Source organism: Dermacentor silvarum, chromosome 7, assembly GCF_013339745.2.
Source record: "Dermacentor silvarum isolate Dsil-2018 chromosome 7, BIME_Dsil_1.4, whole genome shotgun sequence".
Classification (NCBI taxonomy): Eukaryota; Metazoa; Arthropoda; class Arachnida; order Ixodida; family Ixodidae; genus Dermacentor; species Dermacentor silvarum.
This window is the reverse complement of record NC_051160.1, coordinates 61,525,318-61,538,799: the sequence shown is the minus strand read 5'-3', so window position 1 is coordinate 61,538,799 and position 13,482 is coordinate 61,525,318. Positions and strand designations below refer to the sequence as shown.

Sequence of the window (13,482 nt, the reverse complement as noted above, 5' to 3'; positions counted from 1 at the left end):
GAGAGCTCTTGCCGGCGAAGGAGTCTGCTTGGGTGTGCAGACGGCGCGTAGCAGCAGACGACGAGTTTCGCATTCACGGTAGCCAGAAGACTTATAGATGATAAACGCAGACGACCAGACGACACGAGAAGGCGTTGCGAACGTTTGCAGCGCAGTTCGAAATGTAGGGGAAGCCAGTAATTACACTTCTACTCACAACAGCAACAAGTGAAGAATGCGAAACGAAGAAAAAAAAACAAGAAAAAGCGAGGAATAGGGGACAATTCTGCCTTTTTTGAGGAATATACGTCGATTCGAGCGTATACGCTCTCCACTGGGTGCGCAGACGGTTTCGTAACACGAAGGCTCCGCGTCGAAACGGCGATGCCGGAGTTTGGGCGCCGAGGTATTTCCTCAACTACCGTCCACTGAGACCAATTATTAAACGCTACATATGGCCGAGTAAGGATTAGAAAAAAAGAAAAAAGAGCGGCAAAGCACAATATCACCAGCGAACAAACAGAAAACGAAGCACACACACACACACAGGCACGCGCACAGTCAGAAGCCTTCGCAGAGCTTCGCGATAAGCAGACACCGGCTAGCGGACACCACAAGCACACTGCGGTAGTGCAGGTTCCGCAGTTTCACAAGCCCCCGGAGCAGACCACGGCCAAGAAAGGGAGGGGCCCGGGAAGCGTTGAGCAACCCGACGACGGAAACGCTTCGCAAGCGAGCTCGCGCGACGCCGCCGGCGCCGCCGCGCTAGACTGAGCCAGAAATACCGGAGGCCCGATGGAAGAAAGGGCGCGACGGGACGGAAGGGAGAAGAAACAGGGAGAGGGGGGAACGAGGCAACAACGAACCGAGAACGGCCACACGCCACGGGTCGGGGAAAGGGACAGAAGGCACGCGGGGAGAACAAGCCGTATAGCAAATAGCTCGAAAAAAAACTGTCCTTCCTCAAAAATGGGGAAAGGGAAACGGAAAGGAAAGCGAACGATGAAGGGAAAGAAACCGGCTTTCCCTAGGCCGTATTTCCCCTCCCTTTCAGCCTTTGCAGCATCCTGCTCCGCGGAGCGCCTCTGGAATCCACGTCGAGCATCGGCGAGCGGTGGCGCGTCGAGCGGTGAACGAGGGCGTTGCTTCTCCCTTCCATCCTTTCCCTCCCCTTTCGCGCGGCAGCATCTTCCGGTCCTCATCCCTCTTTCCATGTTCCGGTATCGCGCCATTCCTTTCCGCCAGATCAACGCCGAAAAAGAAAACTCTTTTCCGAGACGGCGGGCACAAACAACCCTCTTTCCCCAATCGCTATCACCAGGATACTCGTCTTCCAGGAAAAGCAGTACGCTTTAGGGAAGAGAACAGATCTCCCGGCAACACTTTCTCTCGGCAAAGCGGCAGCTTTTCCTCTCGGTCGGCGCAGCACGAACAAATGCGCAGAGGGCGTCTCCCTATTAGGGACAGAACACTGTGCAGACGCCACCGCCGCCCGGAGCAAACCTATCTTTTCGACAAAATAAGGCAATTGCACGCCGGTGCCTCTCCTTTACTAGGGCGCATATCTTCTGCTTTTTGTCCGAAAATCGCCCCGTATAAATGGGGAAAAATGGAACAATACTGCCCTTCTTTCGGTTTTCCTCAAGAAACGTAGATTTAAGATCGAGCCTGCTCTTTTAAAGGTAGCGTACGTCGTTTTTCACCGATTTGACACACGTTCATGCGTAGGGGGAAAAATGAGGGAACGCGATCCCTCAATCGCCGATGAAAGTCTCCGATATACTTCCAACAGCGAATCGTTCCAAAACACGCACTACCTAAAAGTTCCCAACAACTATCACAAGAAGGGTAAAGTAAGCACCATTTCTTCGCTGCCTACATAGCTGCATGCAATACGTATTCAACTCGGAAGTTTCAGCTAAGGGAAGACGAATACGGACGAACGCCTCCCGACCATCTATACGGGATGCAATCTATATACCCACTCGACAACTTCTCACCGGGCCTCCGTTCCATTAACGGAGACAGATCCCTCGCCCTTCACGAAGCATGCTAAAAGGCGCAATTTTGCGTCTCAGTTTCGAAATGCCTTTGGTCTTCATCCTATTTCTTCACACAGCAGGCGGGAAAAACAGGGAACACATTGGGCGCCAACTCATTAAGGATGCATGCCATCCGGTCCCAACCACCCAACGTATACTTCTTTCTTTTCCCTCGACGTGAATATTTAACGTCGCTTCTCCACCTCGGCTCGAAATAATGGTATTTCCCAGGGGAACAGTTTCTTCCCTCTCCTCAGCTAACAACTCGCTCGGCGAGAAATTGCGTCATACAGGCCCGCGATGAAAATGGGGAGTGGCGGGCTGCACAGCAAGGCCTGCTCTTTCCCCATTCGGGAACCTTTCTACGCAGGCACCTTATATGCGAGGCAGTTTCGCACCTTTGTGCAGAATTTTGCTTTCTCTTCGCAACGAGCACTCTGTCTCATAGGGCCAGTTTACACAGCAAACAGAAAAAAAAAAACGGTCAGACAAGAGTAAATTTTTTATTAACTACAGATCTAAATCCATGCCCCCCCCCCTCCCTCCCGAAATAATTGGGCACGCAACGTACCGCGTACGCTATTTTCTGTCCGAAAATCGCCCCGTATAAATGGGGGAAAATGGAAAAATACTGCCCTTCTTTCGGTTTTTCTCAAGAAACGTAGATTTACGATCGAGCCTGCTCTTTTAAAGGTAGCGTGCGCCGTTTTTCATCCATTTTGACACACGTTCATGCGTAGGGGGGAAAATGAAGGAACGAGGAAGCAACAGCAAACAAGGGTTCAAAAGAGCTTAAATAACTTTCTTACGACGCCTGATGAATTCAAGGAGAGAACGTTCTTGCAGCTCTTTATATATATATATATATATACATGGAGCAAATGGGAGTGTTTGTAATGAACCTCACAAAATGTGCGAATCTTAAAAAAATGCACCCGCTCAATACAATGCGGACCATATAGGAACTTTTTCCAATCAACTCTTTCGCGGTTTCTTATATCACACATACCGGAGTGCGATGGACTGGAACAAAAAGCGCGAATAGTGAGCATGTCCAGAAAGGGGACAAAGGAGTATACCTAGCACCGTGATCTCTCTCTCTCTCTCTCTCTCTCTCTCTCTATATATATATATATATATATATATATATATATATATATATATATATATATATATATATATAGCTCCACATGCAAAGCTCTAATATTGCAACGTAGTACTTCGACCTTCGATTTCGTACTATAGATTCTAAACGGCGCTAAAAAGAGGAGGACGGACATAAAGACTACACAAAGGACGTCCTTGTGATGTCCTTTTTTCGTTCTTTTAGCGTTATTTAGGATCCCCAGTACCACAGACTATAACAGACCAAAATGTGTTTAGGTATGCTTTCCTTCTGCGAACAATGAGGGAGTGAAGTGACTTAAGATTCCCACGCACCTGAAGCGACTTAGAAAATTTCCAAACATTTGATTGCCAGTTTATCGGTCTTTTGTACACTTTTCTTTATCCTTGATACTACTGCTCTCTATTTGAGAGACTGTTATGTGCCCACTCATCATGTGGTACCGACTCTGCAATGATTCCCACTGGAGTCAAGAGTATGTTGTCAAATAAGGTAAATAATAAAATGCCGAAATTACCGCCTTCGAGTTCATGTTTCGACAAACCCGGATTTATTTAACGTGTACCTAAACCTATAAATTCTCGCATTCCGCTTGCGTTGGAAATACGGGCCACGGCGCGGCCGGATCAAAATCAAACAGCGGACCTCGTGCAATCAGTAGCACAGAACGTCATATACAGTCGAATCCGGATAAAACGAATTATCGTGTATAACAAACAGCTGTAAAATCTCGAAACTTTTTCTAAAAAGAATTTTATATATCGAATTCTTGATATATCGAACCATTTCGAGTTCGATATATCCGGTTTCCACTGTATAGCGATTGAGCAACAGCGGCGGGTTTAAGTAAGGCCTTAATCGGCGCCCATTTAACCCCAAAGATCAACTAGCTAGACAGCAGGAATGGGAATGAACTAGCCGATACAAGACGAGGCTGCAAATGACGGGTGACAACAACGTGCTTAAACCCGGGCCGATACGCTATATACGACCGGGAGCACTGCCGTTCGTTCAACTTGGCCGAGCAGAGCACCGTAGTTCGAATCAATGAATCAATGATTCGAACAACGGCACGCAGTTCAGATCAATGGTTCAATGCACGCGAATCAACGGCAGCGCTTGTATTTTTTTTTCGTTCCCGAGCACGCAATAAAACCATTAATTGGGGCCCCCATTAGCAACGGCGCGTAATGGTGACGCATGGAGAGATAGCATCGACGCAGCGCTGCATGGAACGGGATCCTATAGCTCCCATCAAAGCACTCACCTCATTTGAAAAGCACGCACGAGAGCTCGTAAAGAAAAAAAATTACACGCATCAAAGAATGAAACGACATCACAGCCGCGCGCATACCGGATTCAATTTAACGGACCATCCGCGCACGATATCGCAATCAACGGTGCAGAGTATGTATCAGAAGTTCGGGGGACGATCGGAGAGAGAACCCCGTACAATCATATCCCATCAGTCGGGGGAAAAAAAAAGCCTGCCGAAGATGGTAATCGCGCGATTTGTACAAACCTCGCACGGCCCGACTCCTTTCTTCGGGAAATGGGGCGCTTATAATATACGAACGGCGGTCAATCTCATGAGGCGTCCCCGTCCGCCCATTCCCCGTGCTATAACACTACCCAAACCCAACAGTCGTCGTTCCTATAGCTATGTGAACACCCCATATATTTCACCTCCACTCACCCTCTAAATTAAGGAGCGGTTGGGAGGGGGGGGGGGGTGGAAGGACGAAGAGGAGAGGTACCTTCAACCCCACCGACCCCGAACCTCCTCTCCCTTCCTTCGTGGCGTCCGGCCAGCCACGCCAGCCAACGAACGAGCTACACAGACCCGCCGCCGTCTGGAGAAGAGAGTGCATTGATCCGGCGAAGGCAGGCCGTGGCCTACCGGAACCGGAAGGGGAAGAAAGGAAGCCCGGGAGTCGCGCGAGACGCATCCCCTCCTCCTCCCTCCACGGCTTCCTTCTCTTCCTCTTCCGGTCAGCGCACTCTTCCCGCCGGTCGTCGCTCTCCAGACGCGCCCGCTCCGCCGAGTTCCCTTTATCACAATAACACCGCCGTCCCTGTCCCCCTGCATCTCCCCTTTCCATTTCGTCCCTCGATGGAGTTGGTAATTAGGGAGAAGTGAGTCGGCTGGCGCTATATACTCTGCACTGCACCGAATTCGAGCAGCAGCAGTGTACGAGGGAAGCTCATAGATGACGCCCAGCTTCCGGTCAAAGCGGAAACGCGAGAACTTTCATGAACTATAAACAACACATCCAGATGCTTCAGCGGCAACGACGTCATGACAGGAGGCGTACACTAAAGAAAGTTGAACTGCATTAGTAAATTACCCTTCCACAATACAAAATAAAATAAAAAAGACGCGTATACCAGGGAGAGGAGATTTGGTGAGCTCGGAAAGATGCAAAAACCATAGGTGGCGCCGCCGCCTTCAAGTTCCCGCACCAACTCGCGGTGACGTCGTGCATTTTGACAGTGACGTGCTCGGGCGCCTAGCAAGCTATAGTTAATTATCTGCGAAATATATGCACTCAACCTAGTAAGTTCGGAGAAGCTTGTCCCTGCGCCAAAAAAAAAAAAAGAAATACAGCCCGAGTACGAGAGAAAACATACTTTGAAGCCTGTGACGTCAAACCGACCTGCCGGCAATGGGGCTTCGGAGCGAAACTGGAAGTTTGGACTCCATTTTCTTCACCCAAACGAATGAAAATCAGGTTTTGGAAGGGGACGTTGGAGAGATACACAATCTATAGACTAATAAGATATACATTTAAAGCAATATTTTCGTTAATTTCGCTGTGACAGGAGAGAAAATGAAAGCCCAAGTTCATTTTTTCTTTAGTTTCACGACGAGATTCCAGCACCAGTATAGGCCAGTGTGACGTCACAAATTTCAAAGTATGTTTTTCTCGCATTTGGGCCATTTCGGCTCAATAAGTTCTTTTTTTTTAACTTGCCGAAGTGTGTTGAGTTGTTTTAAAATACAATATATTTCATCCTTATACCGATGAAAAGTTATTAAGCTGCAGCAGACGCAGTCAAAATCCATGACGTCACGACGATCTGGTGCGAGAACTTGACTGCGGTGTCGCCACTTGTCTTGTTTGGTTTACCAAGCCTATTCTAAAGGCCAGAGTGGCATTTTCTTTCTTTGCATTGTAGAAGAGCAATTACTAATACATATCTCAAATTATTGTTTTTCTTTAGTGTCAGTTTTTATCGTTTGCCTTAAGTGTGCCTAAACGTAACAGCGGTGCGCAAAGTGAGAGAAAGGGAAGAAAGCTTTAGTATCCCTGCCTCATTTTCTGAACTTTTCGCTCGAACACACATAAAATATCAAATCAAATAAAAAAATCGCTTTATTTCAGGGGAGACAAGGGAGACTGTCTGCGGAGACAGAGACTAAAGGCTGGTAGGGCCTGACAGGGTCCAGCCTGACAGGGTCCCTGGCCCCGTTCAGTTCACACAGTATTCATAATAACGTACACAATAAGGTGCACATATGAAAATTGAAATTACACTCAATGTACAGCCTGAAGAAGAAGAAGAAAAAAAGTGACTTCTAATACTATCAGATAACAAGTATGAGATGCGTACACATGCACATAGTTCACGCAGATACACATTATACAGTGCATATTACATATACAAATGATCACACAGGATTCATGTGTTAGATAAGCTTAGTAGGCCTTCTTATCGCGCTACAGATATGTAGAGAACGGTATATGCACCGTCATTTCGAACGATTCCTCGGCGCGATGTCGCTAAGCCAGCGGATTCTATAGCTGACGCAAACAAATTCGAGCGCGAGTCGATGCACTGAAGCAGCACTGTCAGAAAGGCCACGCATTAACGACGGAGTCTGCGCAACAGAAAATGTTCCAATTAAAATGTCACGCAGGCACACACCGTCTCATTCGCAAAACGAGACGGTGATTTCAAGGCACTCGATCGTCACGGCAGTGCACGGGACGTTGACACGGGCAGCAACAGGCATCCCCGCAAGAGGAAAAAGCTTAGAAAGAAACAAAATTAAAACAAGAAAACGCCAACTGGAAAGAGGAAATTTTCCAACGGGAACTGCGCCGCCGACAAGAGGAAACTTAAAACCCGGCCGCCTGTCTGAGAGGAGTTGCTGCAGGAAAGAAAGCAAGCAAGGAATAAAGAATACAGTGGCACAGTGCTCCTACAGAAGAAGCGGTCAACAGGAGATCTGATTCGTCGAGCTTAACGCCCAGTGAAATACTGCGGCAATAAGAGAAGCCGTAGTTGGAGGAATCCCGATTAATTTTCGTTGCTTGACGTTCGTCAACGTGCACCTAAATCTAAGCGCACGAGCAGCAGTACACCATATATATAGGTTTATTCGATTCAACTAAGTTTCTCTGCACCTAGGCCTTCGATTCTCCGAGGCACAGGGGTGTACCCTGCACCCCCCCCCCCCCCCCCTTAAAGCACTAAAACCTGATTATGAAGCAGGCCGTAACTCCGGGTTAATCAATTTTGACTACCTGGGCTTCCTTAACATGCACCTAACTCCGAAAAAAACTGTACAATTGGTACACAGGGTTCATAACCCCACCCCCCCTCTCTCTCTCATCTCTCCTTCTATGACACCCACCCAACCACACACACACACACACACACACACACACACACACACACCACACACACACACACACACACACACACACACACACACACACACACACACACACACACACACACACACACACACACACACGCGCGCGCACGCACACACGCACACACGTCCCAGGCTGAGGCTCTGGCTTCATCGTGTTCATTGTTTATCAAGTGTGGATCTACCTGCGACTCCGTCATGTTTGCACACAAAAGCAAATTTTGTTGTTGGGCTATGGATGATACGTATGCGATAACTTAGCGTGCGCAGTTTTCGTTCTAAGTCCCCGCTTTCCCGAAATGAACTTAGCAAAGTGGCTGACTGAGACAGTTGGCAATCCACAGTTGTGCGTGAACGGCGTTCGAATCAGTAAATGTCAATAGCCGCTCGCCCTCCCACGCTTCTACAAAGCCCGCAATTACGGTACAGCGGTTCGTGAACAACCTTTCAGAATGTCGTCGTGTCACCGACTTGGCAGACATCGAAATCGCCAAACACCGTAGTTCAACGGTCGTCGGGCAACGAACAAGATTCCAAGGAACAACCGCGCCACTGGTCCAGAACGGGCGGAAGGAAGGGGGGGTCAGGAGGGAGTCGAACCCGGAATTTTTGGCTATCGAGGTTGGCTTCCCCCGCAAGCTAAACCCAGAAGCACGCTCTGCCATACAAACGGCGCGCAGTGTAGATAATTAGACACGAATCGCACGAGCCAATCAGGAACGAGAACCGCCTGCACGTCACAAAGAGTGGGAAAAAAAGCTAAGATTGCCCCTTAAGGGGCCACTAATACTTTCGCCATCCTTCTGTTAAGAGGGCGTCGAACACTAGGTGATGGTCGACTTTTGCTCAAGCATCAGCCCGGCCTTCCGCACACGTGCATGCGGATGTGTGAACAACTGCACATGTGCCCAAATTTCCGTTTCACACTGCTCGTGCGGACCCAGTGCAAACCGAAATTTGTGCACATGCGTGCCACATGCCCCGTTTTCCGAACGCGTGCGGAAGGCCTTGCAGATTGATCGTTAAGTCGACCCAATAATTAACCTCGAATAAATGCACACAGGACGGCTCACGCGAAACAACAAGCGTGTCTGCATTGAGCTGTGGCGACACGCCAAATGGTTCAAGCCGGACTACGGCTTGAACGAAGGCCGTCAATTGTGAAGATTAACTTTAGACCGAACGTTAGATTAAGGGAACACAACGGCAGATCTGGCAGTTGCCACGAGCGCGATCGCGCGCCTCCCTTTCATGAATGTGCGTTGGAGCACAAGCAACCTGGTATTGCTATAGCGAGAGAGATATTAGAAGCTCCTGAAATACCACGGCAAAAGACTGTCAGCGGCACTTCGCGTGTCTTTCTGAAAAAAATTTGGAGGACGTTTAAGCTTAGCCTTTAACAGTGGAACGCGATAGCATTCAAAGATCCCTGAATGCTTGTCAGGCTTCCCGGCAACTGCAGCTTTTTTTTTTTTTTTTTCTCCACCTTCGCCTCAGCGCGCCGCTGCCGTTTTACGCTGCCGAGGAGGCGAGCGCCATCTGGATGGTGTGCTTGCCGCCGCTGTATGAATGGTAGAAATGCTGGGAAAAGGGGTTTGTGTTTGAGTTTCCTCGTAACAGAATTACGTTTTCTCGAACATTCAAATTACAATCCGACGCTATCACGTCTGTAGGTTGTGGCTAAGTCGCATTTTATTATTTTTCTGACGCATTTTACTTTGACAAGTTTAATTAGTTGACTAACGCCTCTGCGCTACGCGGAGGGCCTGCGTGGTTGGGGTGGTTCGGGATGATTTTCTCGGCCCGCGGACGCCGACGCCTGATTTTCTGCGACACGGGGCCCTCAACGCTATCGCGTTAAAAAGAGCACTTGCACGCATAATTTGCGATGGAAAGCCTTATCATTCCAGTATGAACGGGCCGATCTTCGAATAAAGATTCAGTCGAAAATCAGAGCTGCATACGCGCGTTATAAGGCCTCACTTTGTCCCTTTGTCGTGCGCTGCCAAGTTATTCGTCACGAACCAACTAGCTCGACGGTCTATATTCTCGCGTTGTCCTTCCAATCCACGGCCGAACCAGCGTATACGCCATACACCCAAAGGGTGCCTCGGAAGACGCGGAGGCTTTAGTAGCGGGGTCACCGACCCCGCCCACTCCCCCCGCGTGCCGCCTCTACATGCGGAACGGAACACGCGAGATCTGTACGTCCTATCTGCGCGCAGCTGCAACTGCAGCCCGTCGCACGCTCCCTGCAGCCTCTCGTCAAAGTCATCCGTCAAGCGATGAATTGCACGCGCCAACACACGTACTACACGCAAGCACAAACCGTACGTGAAGAAAAAGAGAACAAAAAGAAAGCTCACACTCTCGGGACCCAGCCCGGCCGCGCACGCTATATAGGAAGACGAAGGCGCCGATAAAGCCCGTCATCATGCGTCCGCGCGCGCACACGCGCGCCCATGCGTCCGTAACGCGCTCGCTCCCAACTCCACGACGCGCACGATGAAGTATACTGCATTACGGACGGTCGCGGATTTATCTGGGTCGAAATCTCGGCGGCGCGTCCAGCCAGCCATCAAGGAGAGTAGAAATTAGGCAGAAATGCGCGGGCCCGCGTGGGAAGACAAAAGGCAACTGCGCCAGAGTACAGAAGTACCACGCATGCGAAGGGTTTTTTTTTTTTTTTTTTTTTTTTTTTTGAAACGAGCGATGACCGCGGCTTTGTACACGAGCGGAACGTGAGGAACATAAAAGAGGACACTAAATTACGCTGAGGTGGAGGAAGGGGGGGGGGGGGGGACTACGGGTTTAATTTGACCGCCTGAGGCTCCTTAATGGGCACCCAACGCTTCGGTACACTGCCTTTATTAATTTTTTTTTTTTTTCATTCCGCCTTGTCGGAATGCGACTACCGCAGACAGGAATCGAAACCACGACGATCGGCGGAAGAAGGCCGTATAGCACAACTGAACCACCGCGGGTGGTATATTTGCTGTTGTTGTTGTTGTTATTATTATTATTAGTTAATTAGCGCAACCAAGCACCCAAGGCTGTATGTATACGGTGCGCGAGGGACATAACCTACATGGCTACAAGGGTTACAGGTTCGAAAGAATGAAAAGTTCGAATGGTGAAATTTCCGAATCGAATACGAATTTTCGGGATAGAATATATAACCTCCGACTACGAATATTTCCTCATTACGAAGCAAAGTGAATGTAAAATTAGTGCGGGGCGAAACAAAGTGAAATGTAAAATTAGTGCGGGGTCTGTCCCGTAAAAAAACGTCAGGCTTATTTAGATTATTTGATACACGCATACCACGCTATAGCTGTCTGCAATTGGACTGGACGTATACACTGTCAACTGAGGAGCCTGTACATAATAACTGTTTCCCGTTATCCGGCGCACCATGAAGCAGTGCCAGTAATCAAACACGGGAATCGCATCTCGCCGGACGCGTGTATATAGATTGTGTACGTCGAAGGAGAGAAAGCCGCATCAGCGCAAATTCTTCGAAAGAAAGGCAAACACGGCGAGATTGTACAAACAGTAAATTGCTTTGTTCGAACTGCGAGAAAACGAACTCGGAAGCTGCCCTATAAGGCGACGCATCCTCACTGAATGACTGGAAATTATTGAGCAGGAGTTGGCCATTCCGTGCGCTTGCTCAGAAACTGCAGGCGCCCGAGTCGATTCGTCCCGGATATAGTCACCCGCTCGTAACCGTCTTTCTCTCCCCGTAGACTCCAAAAAGTCTTACATCCCTTACATTCGAACGGGAACGAATATTCGAACAACTCGGAACAGCGCGAATCCAATACGAATTGAACAGCAACGACTATATTCGATTAGTATTCGAAATTTGGATTATTCTTACGCCCCTAAAAGGAAACAACTAGGCGGATCAGTGTAGGCTAACTCACGAGCACGACGACACGTACACTGTAAAATAATTTACACCCTTAAAAGTGAATAAAGGTGTAACTGGCTGTAAGGGTGAGAGTTATAGACACATTTACACCCTTATCTACTCTCAAGGGTGTAAAAGTGTAAATTAAGACATTTGCACCGTTTTCAATTTTAAGTGTGAGTTACACATTGGCATCCTTATTCACTCCTAAGGTTGTTAAATTATTTTACAGCAACCCGGTCCGCTCATTTCACGAGTGTGAGACGGAGCACAAGCGAGTGACGCGCGTATAATGTATTATAAAGTGGACGTGACAATAATGAACAGGAGTGAGCGACGGTTAATGCGAGCACGAACGCAAGTCAGTGACTGGCGATTTCGAAGTGGATGTATCACATCAACGTGAGTATAAACACGGGCGAGTGGACACGACATACATGTAAGCGAGCGAGTGCCAGTTAGCGACAATGACAGCGAGCATTAAGAGTGCGAGCTGGGTGTTGGTGCGGGAAGGCGCGGCGACTGGAAGAGATCCGCGTAAGGAAGCTGCAAGAGAAGAAGAGCGTGCGCATTATGAGTGCGCAGGTACAGTATGTGCGCCGAGACAAGACAGGGCCGCGGCAACCGGTCGCCGAAAGAGGCTGTAGTATAATGGAACCGACCATGGGAAGGTTCCGTTCTTGGGCGCTTATTACATACACACTATCGCGGAGCAAGTACGTCTCACGATAAACATGCGCATATTTCGCGTTCTATTTCTTCTTTACTTCTTGGCGCGCCCGCGTTAAGCTTCAGACTCTCACGGGACAAGCAGCGCATTAGAGACCCCCCCCCCTCTTCGTCGAGCTCAATGTCGAAACGCTCCCGCGAAGTCAGGATATATGCGCCGCACGCCGAAAGTATATATACCTCCCCGTTTCCTGGGTATATATACATAATCGCGGCGACGCTGTGCGACATGTCGTGCACATGTACATACCTCCACGACGGTATTAGCTTTTTCCATATATACGCCTGGCAAGTCATCAGGTAGGTAGAGGTAGTTTGCGTATATACCACGTAACGCGCTGCGCAGACCGTTCCTGCAGGGTGACACTGTTCGCTTAGTCTGTAGTGCGAGATAAGAGTTTGGTTTGGTTTAAACCAATGTATAAGCGAGCAGCCGAATCAACGCTTCGAGAAAGCTACTCGCTCTATTAAAGGAATGACACGCTTGACGGCGTATAGTTGTTGCAGTGAAAATATTTAGGTACAGCGTTTGCTGTCTCACTGCGTGATTCCGTAAATAACAGAGCTGTTAACCTGCCCATCTGCGGTGGTAGTATAGGTATAGATAGCACGTGCGTCTCAAACAGCGCTATTATATAGTTGGCGTTCTTCCTCTTTTTTTTTTTTTTTTTTTTTTTTTGCCGACCAACGCTCTTGTCGGTTGCGCGAACGCATCCGTTCTTTTTTGTCGGCGTTAAACGTAAAACTCCCGACCACCAACCACGAAAAAAAAAAAAAAAGAAGAAAGAACAACAAGCGAGACCACACAAAAAGAAAGCCACTCGCTTTAAAAGGCCCAGGCAGAGATGCTTAGATTCGAAGAAACGCGGTAAACACCCCGCCGCGCGGTGAATCCGATCGTGCGAAAAGGGCGAACGCCTTTTCCATTCTAATGCGTTTTCCACCTACAAAACGGCACTGGCGACCGGCACAGCTGCGAGACGTCTCTGAACCGACAGGACGCCTTCCGAACGCAAATTACTTCATC

General features: G+C 48.7%; 1 protein-coding gene across 1 annotated transcript in view; it reads right to left on the bottom strand.

Annotated features, from left to right (window-relative positions):
- LOC119458107 (protein enabled) overlaps positions 1-13,482 on the bottom strand; it is a 162,353-nt gene that overhangs the window by 78,050 nt on the left and 70,821 nt on the right. The gene's annotated exons all lie outside the window — the stretch shown is intronic.